Genomic DNA, 13,683 nt, shown 5'->3' on the forward strand with positions numbered 1-13,683 from the left:
TAGCGCTACACACAGAGATTTTTTATTTATAACATCATGTGAGGCATAAAGCACTGTCAATTCAATGTACGGATCAAACAATGGTGTGACAAAAGAGGAATGCACTTCAGCTCAAGCAGCCTATGCCCCTATGGTCTAATTTGAAGGCCACTGAAATAGCTGGAATGAGATAGTCATTTCCTACAGGCTTTGGAGCTCTCTTTTGGTTGTTTCTGTGAAATCCTGAGTGTGAAGCAGAGTGGTATTTGTGGGGTTCTTTGTGTTTATGATTATAAATATAATCCTTCATTCAGATGCTGTGATGCTGAAAGCTGTAGAAATCCCCTAGGCTCATATAAAGAGTAAGGCTGTTTGGTAAAAAGGAGATTCTTTTGCAAAAATGTGTTATTTCCATTTATTTAAAAGCAGCTTTCCAGCAGCCAATGGATGCTGATGGAGTATCCACTGAAGTATGGCAATTTCCTGATTCCAAATTGGTTTTTCTCCTACAATGCTATCAGGTTGTTTTTATCTTAAAATATTTTCCTGAGAAGACCAGTGACATTTTTTGGCTTTTACAGCTAGAGAAACTCAAATCCTCAGAATTTCATCCCCATGAGCTATCCCTGGCCCTACCATATTTCAGTTCAAAAATTCTTAGTCATGCACCCTTGTGTCACTGCACTTCCCAGTGGATGAATATGAAATGAACTCCGTTAGGAATTAGCTCTTCTGAAGAGCTGTCACTGATGTTTCTGGAGACGTGATGTCACCAGCAGGTCAACGGAGGGGATTCTCCTCTCTGCTCTGTTCTCGTGAGACCCGGCCTGGAGTGCTGCATCCAGCTCTGTGGTCCCCAGCATAGGAAGGACATTGACCTGTTGAAGTGAGTGCAGGTGAGGGCCATGAAGATAATCAGGGGAATGGACCACCTCTCCTATGAGGACAGGCTGAGAGAACTGGGATTGTTCAGCCTGGAGAAGAGAAGGCTCTGGGAAGGCCTTATAGCATCTCCCAGTACCTAAAGGGTGCCAACAGGAGACATGTAGTGACAGGACAAGGGGAAATGGCTTCAAACAGAAAGAGGCAGGTTTAGATTAGGTATCAAGGAAGAAATTCTGTACTGTGAGGGTGGTGAGACACTGGCACAGGTTGTCCAGAGATGTTGTGGATGCTCCATTCCTGGCAGTGTTCAAGGCCAGGTTGAGATGTGGCTCTGAGCAACCTGGTCTGGTGGAAGGGGGGTTGGAACGAAATGATCTTCAAGTCTCCGTCCAACCCCAATTCTATAATTTATGTGATATCTGGCCTCAAACTATTAATATACTCACACTGTAGTAGAGGGGACTTGTATTCTGGTTTCTAAATGAAAAGTAAATTCCAGGAAAATTATACCCACTATTTAGCTTGCTGTCTAACTAGGAAAAAAAGAATGAAGAAATTAGCTGACTTATTTTATGTACAAAGCAGAGCACTTGACCTTTGATTCTCTGAATTTTTCTAAGTGTGGATCTCTTTCCTTTTTTCAAAGCTTCCACTCTGTGTCTAGCTAAGAACTGGAGAATACGTTGATCACAGATCCAGAAACCTATAATTACCTCCTCAGAGTAGACATTTCTTTGTTTTTTGTTACATAATACCAAATTTCTTCTCCCCCTCATCTTGAAATATCTTTCCTCCTATTTTTTCCCCATCCAGATCGCCAAACTAGAGTGTGGCCTTTTATTTTGAAACTACTAATCATGATGTGAAGCCATTTCATATGCAGGTAATTACATTCATTTAACTTAGTTGCACAGATAATGCTAAGAGAAGTATCAAAGCTCTCACAGGGCTGATAGAGTTGCAGAGCGAGAGTTGCAATGTTTTGAACTGAATTTTGTACCATCATTGTCCTACCTACACTACATATGTAGGAGAAGTCATGGGGAAAGAATCTTCAAGGATGTAGTAAAATGTACAGCTCCCCAGTTTGAGAAATGTGTACAAGCATTAAATACAAGTAGGGCTTTGTGCTTGTTGCTGACAGACATCATTGTTGGGCCAGGAAGTATGGTTTGCATACAGGAGATGAAAGCTCTTATCTACCAACCCCGAAACAGTAATTTAAACTAAACATCTCTATTACTTCCTGATGCAGGCAAGCCATTATTAATTTGATATCTCATCAGGCTTATGTGCTTCTAAATTTGTCCATCAAGTGAAGATTTTAACAAAGAGCTTCAGTTTTACAATGACAAGTAGTGAAAGCATAGAGAATGTGTTCTTTAGGGAAAAAGTAAAAGCACTGCCATGGGAATTAATGAGGTGATAATTGGTGCAGGGGATGCTTGGCAGACACAGGGCTCCACTCGAATTCAGCGTGTACCCTTTGCTGTGTGACTATGTGTGGGGCAGAAGCACGGAACTTTAGTCAAACGTTTGAAATTCAAGTTGTCCTACAGTTGTAAGTGTGGTGTAGCTGGGGATCAGGGATTGGCCTGGGTATGCAACACTTCACCCTTAATTCCTGGTTCCAGAGCTCTCTCAGCCAGCTGCTGCATGCATGAAACAGGGGATTGTCCCAAGAGAAGATCCTGCCTTGTAAGGAAGGGATTGCCTGAATTCCCAGCCCCTGCACAGCAGAGATGTTGGGCAAGAGCTGCAGGAGCCATCCAGAAGTGTCAGACTGGCCTGGAGATTCCCCACGGCAGCTTCTGCTGTGCCTGAATGGACTGACAGGCAATATTTATGTGTTAGATGTGTTGATTAACCTGGCCGGGAACCCAGCCATCCAAATGACTCACCCAGACAGTTTCTGCTACAGAACTGACCAGACTGCACAGGGAAGACACTTGTAAATAGTGGAAGTTGTGCAGATGAAGAAACAGGCACATAGCTCAGCACTTGGTACACATTCAAGATACAAATTTTGTGCATTATTTAATACTCTCAGTAGAAACAGACCATACATGTGCTGGAGTGGTCATGCAGGACCACTGCCCAAATGGATCATAAACCCTGAGCAGAAGTTTGAGGAGCCTCACCAGGTCCAGCTGAAGATGCTGCTGAAAGGACCCTCACAACAGAGACTCCCATCACCACCTGGACAGTAACCAACCATGCTGTTTGAGGGACTGGAGCACTATCCCATGGGAACAACCTCTCAAATCTATTTCGTTTCAACAAATACTCTGTGAGTGTCCATGCAACAGTGGCGCAATGCTCCTGGGGCACTGAGACAACTTGCATACAGCAGACCCCAACACACTCAACACAAAGAAAGAGAAACATGATTTCACCTCTATTTGAGCACCTGTCCTTTCTCATAGAAAGCAAAGATAGCCTCCATCTTACTCCTGATACTCCTATTTTGGACTTCAGCTCTTGTGCTAGTGCATATTTAATTGTTTTACTGGAAGTGGGATCTGTAGCAAATATTTTCTGCCATCTTAGAGATATTATGTGGTGATTAAACAGTCTTCTGACAGGGAGAATTGAATCAAATCTTATCATGGATAATTAAACATGGATCCTTCATATCTCAGGAGTCTATCTTTGTAACTTTGAGTAAGATGTCTTGCAATCTCCTCTGCCATCTTGCATGAGACTCCTCTTACTTACTGATGAGAGTCTGCTTAAGAGCTAGGAGCTCATGGCTCCACTTATAGGGTGCATTTTGAAGGAGAAATTCCTATCTGTCTTAAACATTTCTCAAAACTTTTGGTGATGGAAGGTTTGTGCCCTTGGTTACTTGTTCCATTGATTAACTATTCCTCTAACTAGAGAGTTTCTTGCTCAGCTTTCTCTTTTGCTGCAAATTGTCCTAATCTGCTGCTTGTCCTTCTTGTTCTCTGCACACCCTCTGCAATATCACCTTTCTTCTGCATTTGTACCAGTCTGCTAAGCTAAGTCAAGCCTATTATATGTCAGTCATGCTCTACAGAAAAGATTTTCAAAGTGCCACTTTTCTTAACATCAAGCAGAAAGCCTTTATCTCTGTAGATATGTAACATCTAAACCAGGACATGGCACTCCTTGTCAAGCTTCAGAAGTGCTGATGAGAGGAGAGCTGCTGTCCATTTTCCAGGTTTGAAGGTGCCTTTCTGGCAACAGCATGATATTAGTCATTTAGATATGACTCCCTGTAGCCATCCTTTCTGCTGTGTTTCTGCCCAGTTATTTTTCCTTTTTCTTTTTTTTTTCTTCCCAAGTGTAGCACTTTTATGCTCTTGTCTATGCCACGCTCCATCTTCCCGACTTCAGATCACTTCACCAATATAGTGTTTTAAATTCTAACCATCTCAAATGCTTTCAGTTCCCCTTTGTTCATTATTTTCACATTTGAGGACATCCATGCTTTTCTGTTATCCAGGTCATTGATGGGGGTAGGGCACAGTATACCTGATTGTGTAGGATACAGCCTGTGTGAGTTACTGAAAATTGAGTACAATCTTACATCAATTACTGCATTCATATTTATAGTGTTTGATTCCACTAAATTCATACTCATTTCAAGAACTTCATTAAAAAACCACAGCTATACAGCCTAGACAGTAAAAAACAAAGTGTGGTTGTGAGGAGCCGGATAGCCAAAGTACCCATTTAGTCAGATTTTTCAGCAATAAAACATTAATCAAGCTTTTTCTAGAAATCTCACCAAATCCTTGGCAAAACCTCAAATTTCAGCAATGCAAAATCTATCAGAAAATAGGGCTGACCTCTTCACACTTTACTAACAACACTTTATGCCTGAAAAGCTATTACTTGCTATCACTGCTACAGTTATATTTTGAACTCTCCAGAATGTTTTTTACTTTTCATCTATTTTCATAAGATCTACTACAAATGAGCATCTTTCTACCCATCAGTGTAACAGAAAGAACTGTTATCCATATACTTCTGTGAATAATTCAGGAAAACTTGGCTCAGTAAAATCTGGGACTCTGGCTACTGTTAAAGTTATTGCTGGCTCAGATTACTAAATTTTTTAACTCCTTGATAAGTCATTTGAAACATAAGCTTTCCAGACTGTTTCGGTTTATTACTCTCTTTAAGTGAACAGATCTAAATTAGAATCTCCTCAGATCAATAGCTCATTTTTATCACAGGACATTTGAACTGTACCATATAGATCAGATAAATCATCTTTCACTGCACTTGAAAGTTTTAAGCTGCAGATCTGTGGTGTAGAACTGCTGTAGGTTGGGTGCTAGGAAAATGATATATTACAATTGTTTCTCCCTACCTATGGCTCTTCCTGAATAAGTACCACGTTTCAGCACAGTGATTATTTTAATTGCAGATGTTTCCTCAAAATGCATGATATATTTCTCTCTCTTAAAGCAGGTTGTTTACTTTTACATTACAACCAATATTTCCTCACTGGGTGCTGCTCAGATTATTTACACCATGAAAAACACTAAGTAATGTATTTGACTCCATGAGATCCAGACCTAAAGGAAAGTGGAAGTTGTAACCACAGCTGTGTCCTGGGCAGTGTACAAATCACAGGATGATGGAAAATTCATGCTGGAAGGGACCTCAGGAGCTCTCTACCCTATCCTCCTGCTCATATCCAGACTGAATTTATCTTTCTTTTTCTTTCATTTTATGCTTATTATCTCTCATCCTCCCACTAGGCACTCAGCTGTGAAAAGTCTGGCTCCATCTCCTTGATGACCAACTTGTGGGCACCGGGAGCTACTTTTGGGAACACCCCAAGTTGTCTCTTCCCCAGGATGAACCAGTGCTCTTCCCTCAGCCTGTCGTCACATCCTCACAGGGTGAGTGCTGCTACCCTGAGCATCTCAGTGGGCCTCGGCTGAACTCCCTTCTGTTCATTGGCACCTTCCTTGTGACACTTTGCCTTCCAAAGATGATCGTTCTTTGATTTTGATATTGCTGCCCTTTATGTATTAAGCCATTATATGTTGTCTGCTGATCAAGAACTGCCACAGCAAAAGTCATTACAGGGCTTTTGGAGGCAGATGACATGACATTGCATAGAAACACTTGAACTTTTTTTCTGAAACACTTTTTTTTCTAAAGAAAAACAATCCTTTTCATAGCAATTTTTCATTTGTTTTCTTTTACTTCTTTCAACAGAAAAAGTTCTTGAATGCATAGGAGATATTTTTTTCCTTCATTTTGCCTAATTCATGATATATAAAAATAAATAAAGGATTCTTAATCTCAGTCTAAAGTATAATTCTTTTGAAACAAATCAACTTCTTTGCAGACCCTGTAGATAAGGTGAAGAGCCCTGTGAGTTTCAGGGCAGAAGGAAGCCTGATATAAAGAGGGATCCTGCAGAGCCACACAAGCAGGAACATGTGCTCACCACCCAGCACGTTACTGGTGTGGAACTTCAGCCACCAAATCTCCACAATTAATCCATTCTCAAGGCCTTGACCTGAGTCTTTCTGTGTGGCAAATGTGAAGGGCAAAGTCTCAGAAAAATAACAGATACAAACCAATATTCCCCCATGATCTTGTGCACAGGTGTTAAAAATTAAGTCCTGAGGTGTTTTTCCAGGACATCATCTATTACCCTGGTCAAAACATGGTTCCAAGAAAGCATTTATACTCCTGTTAGAAAATAAGGATAAAGTCCAAAGCTTTTCACTGTGCTATCATTGCTTCTGTTGGACTTGCAGCCGTACATTACAGCACCACCATAGCGACCACAGGTAGGCTTCCACATCTGTGAGTTCCATGCTAAATCAATTGCAAATTGTGTACACATGCACTTTAATTCATTAAGTTCATTGTGGTCTGTCCTTCACCGCCATTATTCAGTATTTTCATTATTGCTATGAACAGAGGCATAGAGGATGTGTTTATTAATTTTTCAGATGACCCCAGTCTGGAAAGGGTTACCTGAAGGACTGAAAAATAGAATTGGAATTCAGAATACTTTTGACAAATTGAATAAATTGTGAAAACAAAAAAAAATAAAAGAAGATGCAAATAGATCCAGTGAAAAGTACTTATACACAGATAGTGGGAATTGCCTACTCAAATATGCAATAGCAAAAGAGGGGTAAGCACCGGTAAGAGGAGAAGATCTGGCTGGGGGGAGAGGGCACTTATTAAATCACAAGATGAAACAAGGTAAGTAATATTATACTGTTTTCAGAGAAGTATCCACAGCCATGAGATATATAAGTAAGATTTTGTCTACGTGACACGTGGTGGAAATCTTTCTTCTTTCAGCACTGGCATGGCCCCAGCTGGAACATGTGCCCAGCTGTTGATGCTCAGAAGCAATGCAGCCTCTGGTGAGTGTCCAGGGGAGAATGGTCCAAAAGAACAGCCTGAAGGAACTGGAACTGTTTGCTAAAGGAAAAGAGAGAGGCACGACTGTGGCTCGTAACACACAAAGTGTAGCTGTAGAGAGGGAAGGAATTAATTCTGCATTATGAAATAATGGCTTAAATTACAGTGAGGTTTAAGTTAGGCATTTGGAAAAGCTTTCTAATAACAAAAGTAATTAAGCACAGAAATAGACTGCATGAGGAATATCCATCATTGGAGGCTTAAAGAGGGGGCTGTGTAAGCTGTATAGGAATAGGCAGCCCTGCCATGGGGCTGAAAAGGGGGAAGAGCTGCTCTGATTTGGGTGCTAGCATGAGGAGAAGATTTTCCAAATGCAAATCTCATGGCTGTAACACACTGCTGTCTGTATAATGCTAGCACAAGATGACCTGGAACAATTACTTAATTTATGGATGTGCACAAACCCCAACAGAAGGCCTGTTTTTACAGATGGCACCTCAAAATGTTAAAATACATGGAACAGGGCATAAAAAAAAATCCTCTGATTCAGTTCTTGGTATGAGGTCAGCCCAGATACTCTGCAGGAATTGGGGTCCAGCTGATGCTGCAATGTTCTAGTATTGATATGCCAGACAAAGCCTAGCAGGTGAGTGCTACCAACCTTTGTAATAATCAGCATGCTCTTACTCAGATGCCTTCCTAACAGATTTTGCTTAGATCAAATTTTTATTGGTGTCTGAAAACCCCAGACAGTGGGGGACAGTGAAGAGAGGCTGGTGAAGAAGTTTGTTTCTGGTAGGAACACAAACTTCTATTTTACTGAATCAGCTCATATGTTGGTATCCTACAGATATCTACAAAAGCCAAATACTTTTAAAGAGAAAACTAGATCCAAATTTATCCACAGAGTTTTAATATTAGAAAAAAGCAAGAGCCAGAGTCTTTAAATGTCATATTAAATGCAAACTTATCCGTATTCACCAGCTTGATGCTACCCCTAGTATCATCAGGTAGCTCAGGGACTTGATTACAGTCATCATGACAATGCTATAATAAAAGATTATGAATAGCTTGTTGCTGACTTGGGAGCAATCTGGAAATCTCATATCATAAAACCAGCATTCAGTCTCTTTAACTTTATTATATTAAAAAAGTTATAAAAACTCTCTGCGTAATTTTTACCATGCTCCGTACACAAGAGAGCCATTATTTAACTCTTCATTTAATTTCCAGATGCTTCACATGCACCATATAAAAGGCATCCGGAGAATCCGGGCAGGAAACAGACTTATGGTAGGCAGCTCAAAGGTATGCATGTGTGGAAAATGCCATTAAAATTATAGCTTATCTAGTGTGCTTTGCTTCCCAAAACTAGAAGAGTTTCAACTACTTCCTCAGGTTTAGCTTCAGGCTGCAAGGTTGATGTCCCTTCAACTTGTCTGGGAGTCCAGGTGGGCACTACCTGGGGGTCACATATGTGCTGCACCTCTGAGATGCCGGATCCTCTGAGATGCCCATGTGTTTTTTGCCTTGCAACACAGCCAGTGTGTCCCATTTGGTTCCCTTACATCATGGTACATTGCTGCAGGCTATAATGCAGTGCAAGTGTGGCAGTCTTTGAAGTCCCAGCCCTGGACTTTTCAGTTTTCCTATACTGGACTTCTCAGTTTTTCTTTAGCAGAAAAGAGAGAGAAAATATGTGACTGCAAAGAAAATCTTACCCAGTGGCAATTTCCAGGAGACAGAGCAATGAGGGCTGCCTCCCACCAGGAATTTTCAGGCATGCCATCCCTGTGCTATGGAAGAGGTGTGGCTGGGAGCCCTCACACTGCAGCTGGGCTGCCTTGGCCCTGGTCCCTGAGTGCATTGTGCATATTCAGAAACTAGGAAGGGAGTAAGCAAAAAACCATCTCGCTTCTTCAAAGTTTCAGTGTTCTTGAACATTTGAATTGTGAGCCCTGGTTTCCTCCCTCACAGTAATACACATTATTACAAAGAAAATTTTAGAAGTCATGGAAGAAAGAAGAAGTGCTTGAGCAATGACCAGTATGGCCCAGGCAAGAAGGATGTGAGCACTGTTTCAACACCCACTGCAATTTTACAGGCTTGAGAAATCCTCGTTGCTGGGAAACAAAACACAAATTGTCCCTGCAAGTGCTTTTACCAGGTCGCTCTGTCCTTTTCCTAATTCAAACTTCAATTATAGAGATGATAAAATGGAAAATAAATATATATACAGTAGCTGAGAAAAACCAATTAGTTTTGCACCAGGTGAGAAATAATGCAGAACTCCTTGTGTTTTTAACAAACTGGCTCTCAATATATATTGTAATCTATCTTCATGACCCAAATATACTTAGGAAGAGCATGACAATGAAATGTATGTAGGAAGTGTAATAAAGGAACTAATTCAGTAAAGTTACTATATTTTATTAGTAGAAGAAAACAATTAAAATTATATCCAGGTAGTAACTTAGAAGCCAAATGTCATAGCTGTCTCTTTTGCTGCCAAAATATGTGTACTCTCTTCCTAACACTCTCTTCCCCAAGGAAAAATAAATGTATCTAAGAAATACTTGTTAGCAATGCAATTACAGGCTTAATTCCCCAACCAACTTCAGACATCATAAAAACAAAACCATGCAGAAGCCCTTTGCAATTGCAATGGAAAAGAGACAGAAAACCACTAAGTGCTCAGAGAAAGATGATATCTTTTTAAAACAAAAGCTGACACAGTCTTTGACAATAACATTTGAGATTACATTAGCATTAGTTTTTCAAATGCATTGTCTTTTTCTTTTAAGCTACAGCCTAGAATGAAAAACTTCTTCTAAGGTTAGACTGCTACTCCTGGACAGGACTTTTGGGACACTCAGACACCAAAGTAGCTTGCCAGACTCTCAGAAAAGCAAAGTAGCTTTGTATCAAAATAACATTTCTTGGCGCTGTTTACTTGTGAAGGTCTGGTCCCTCCAAGGAACTTAATGACAACTGGGTTATTTGTACATTGTGGGTTCAACCATGAGACCTGAGACACTGGGAAGCTAATTGAGAGCACCTCTGAAATGTTGGCACTAAAAAAAAGAGATCAAGATAAAAGTTTGAATAAATAAAATAAAAAGCACAAAAAAATGCTAAACCTTGCTCTTTTTTTCCCCCCCACCATACCAATTAGACCCATATTCATATCGCAGCTTGGAGAAAGAAAACCTTCAAGAAGCCTTGCATGGTCCATGGGAGTTTGTAGCTGTGCAAGGCTCATGTTTGTGGTGTCCTTCAGGATTCCCATGATAGGGTCTAGATTCATCCCTATCTCCTCATCGATTTGCCAGTGTGCTCCCTGCCCAGCCTGAGCACCCTGGGCTCTCTCCCCATCCACGGCAAGGCCTTGAGGTCCTCCAGAGATACCTGTCTTGGGAGGGGCTGTCTCATACCCTTGGTTTCACCAGGCAAAACTTTGGACACTGTGCTCTCTTGAGGAGTAGATGTCCTGACCTGAGGCTCCAGGCTTTGTAGAAGGATTTCTACTTGATTTGGTAGCAGCATATACTTTTACTGTTGGAAGTAAAGGTGTACACCCCAAGTTAGTACCATGTTCCTTCTAGATCCTCACTCCCAATGAAAGCTTGAATTTCTTTGACAAGGGCCTCAAAAGTCTTTTTCTCCCCAATGACATTGTGCAATTTAAAATACCCATCTAAAACATTGCAGGTGACTTCTACCCCTAGTCAGTTACCGTCAAAAGTCTCCATTCTTTTGAAAAATTAGCAGCAAACCCAAGATAAAAATATTGATGTTTAAAAATTTAGTATTTTAAAATATTGAACATTAACTTCCTTTTAATGATTTTTAAATTGGATCAGGGTAGATATTTTCCTTTTGACACTCACTTATAAAGGGTGTTTGCATTGATAGGTTCACAAGAAGAGGCAAGTGAGTTTTCTTTCAATTTGTCTTGCCTCCAGCCTTGGATCCCAAAATTGCAGATGGCTGGAAGGCACTGGAGCTTCACTGGGTGAAAGAGCATATTCTCACTACAAATGTAAAAACTGTAATAACCAAGTCCCAGAAAACACAAATGCCTGGATCCCTAGGTTGAGGGTGATGCAGTGCAGAGCTACTAAAGCTGATGCCAGAGAAAGGAAGACAGAAGAACTTTGCAGATGATCTTTAAGATGTCTCATGGCTCATGAAAATGATCGACTTCAGTGGCATTTTCAATTAATAGATGCACTGATTTTTCCTCTGTACATTTAAGCTATCAGTATCGACTCCCATAATGACAGGATGAGAGGGATTGGATTTTTTTTCATATTTAAAGTGTAGCTGATTAAAGTTGAAATGGGATAAAGGATATGCTTTTTTACTAATGGAGATTTTGGATAATAATGACAAGAAGCTTTCAATTGCAAAAGCCAGTGTGATGCCTCACATGTCTGGATTGGAGGCAAATCTTGATAAGTGTCCTTGACTAGGGTCATTAAAACTGGTATGATTGGATTTGTGGCATTTTTAATGTAGGCTCAGAAACAAACTGCATTATTATTGAAAGCCTGAGATGAATTTATTGAGATGGTATGAATAATTTTTCTGAAACAGAAATTCCACAGACAGCTGCTGTCTCTCTCTTAATGAGTTTCAGAGTCTGTATAAAGAGGAAACCCACATCTTTGTGGAAAGCTCAGAAGAGATTTCTTTCTATCCTGCCTCACAGCCTGTCTCCTGAGAAGCACAACCATCAGCACTGACAATAATAAACACAAAACAGAAGTCTAGATTAAATGCTGTGAATGATCTATGGCTTCGTTTTGCTGGTATGCACCTGAGGCTCAAGACCCTTTTGCAAAACGATGGAAACTCATCTATCTCACTAACACAAGTTACGTGCCTACAGTGATTTCAAAGAGAAACTGGCTTTATCTGTAATCTTCTAAAGTGGATTTTAAACCTTCCCTGAATTGAAGGTGCTTAGACCTGATACTTTGGCTTAGCACCCTAGAAAAGCTGAGATCCACTGTAAATCAGGTTCCAGGTCAGGTTTATTTTTCTGACATCACGAGTCTGCAACAGGATGTTGCTATTTGGTGATTTCTAAAGAAAAGATTTGTCGAGATGCTCACAGATACACTGCAATAATGGTGACATTTATGAGATGGGGAGCCAGCAGAATCTCTCACTGGGAATGAATTATAAGCCTGTGTCAGGTTCCAGGGTGCTCTGCTGGAAAGGCCACCTTCATTTTCCTCCCTTACTCCCTCCTGGCAGCAGAATAAAGCTGCTTCTCAATGGTGTTTCTGGGGTGACAAGAAATGTGGTACTTCTGTTTTGTAAGATTGCTGCAAATGCCCTGGGTCCATACTATGCATCCTTGGACCTGAGTCTATTCGCAAACCAGCCTTGCCAGACAACCACATTGTCAGGTCCAGTAAGTGGCATCAACTTTAAAAAACATTAAAGAGCAACCTTTTATAGTTCAGAAGAAGACAGGAAGCTCCCGGAATGAGTCATAAAGTTGATTGCTTCCACCTAATAAGGGTGTATAGGTGGCTATAAGAACCTGGGAAAAGGCTCTCAAGAAAAGGGCATTAGAGAGGCAAAGGTGACAGCACATCTGAGAAAAAACATGCATTTCTCCTGTGGCTGTTCAGAAAAGTGCCTGAGACACAGTCAGCTCCTTGGCTCACAGGTTCCAGAGAAATGTTTGCACAGCTGACATGTGGGAGGCAACATGTGGATCTCTGATGGCATAAGCTCAATTATTTGCATTTATATGTACAAATGTGCTACCTTTCCCCATGAATTTCAGACAGAGTATGTGTTCTGTGAGCTGAGGGAAGGGAGGGGTGATTCCATTTCATCGTATTCATATTAGAGCACCCATGGTAAAAAAGACTGGAGAACTAAGAGCGGCCCACAACATTTGCTCACTGCCTTGTTCTAATCTGTCCCATAAAAGCAGTGCACAGGTAGGGTTCTCAATCACAGTTTACTTCTGCCAATAATATGGTAAAACAGACAGCACTGGTGCAATGCTTCCCATTAGTGCTGAAGCAAATGTCTGAGGTCAGGCTGTGAGAGGAGTGAGGCTGGAGGACTTCTCCTCCCCTCCAGGGACCGCAGCTGTCAATAAAACTAACAATCTGAATAAAGCAGAAATAACAACCTGCAGTCCTTCCTGCTGAAATGAAGATTTCAATAACCTGTGCTGCAAATGGCAATAATAAGCAGCCTCTTCTGTTTCGAACCATTAGGATAGAACATGCCAGGGGTAGAAATCAGTCGTTACTTAGAGTGATTGCTTAGATTAAAAGGATTGTGCAAAGCTGGAGTGAGGGAGGTTGACTTTCCTCCCAATCCAAGCAAGCAGAAAGGCAAACAGGGGGCTGACTGTTTCCAGGCAAATCAGCCTGTTTTAATCACCCTCCTTCTCTTTTTCAGTGCATT

Source organism: Corvus kubaryi, unplaced genomic scaffold, assembly GCF_017639235.1.
Source record: "Corvus kubaryi isolate FWS band 111438036 unplaced genomic scaffold, C.kubaryi_AGA036_p1.0 37385, whole genome shotgun sequence".
Classification (NCBI taxonomy): Eukaryota; Metazoa; Chordata; class Aves; order Passeriformes; family Corvidae; genus Corvus; species Corvus kubaryi.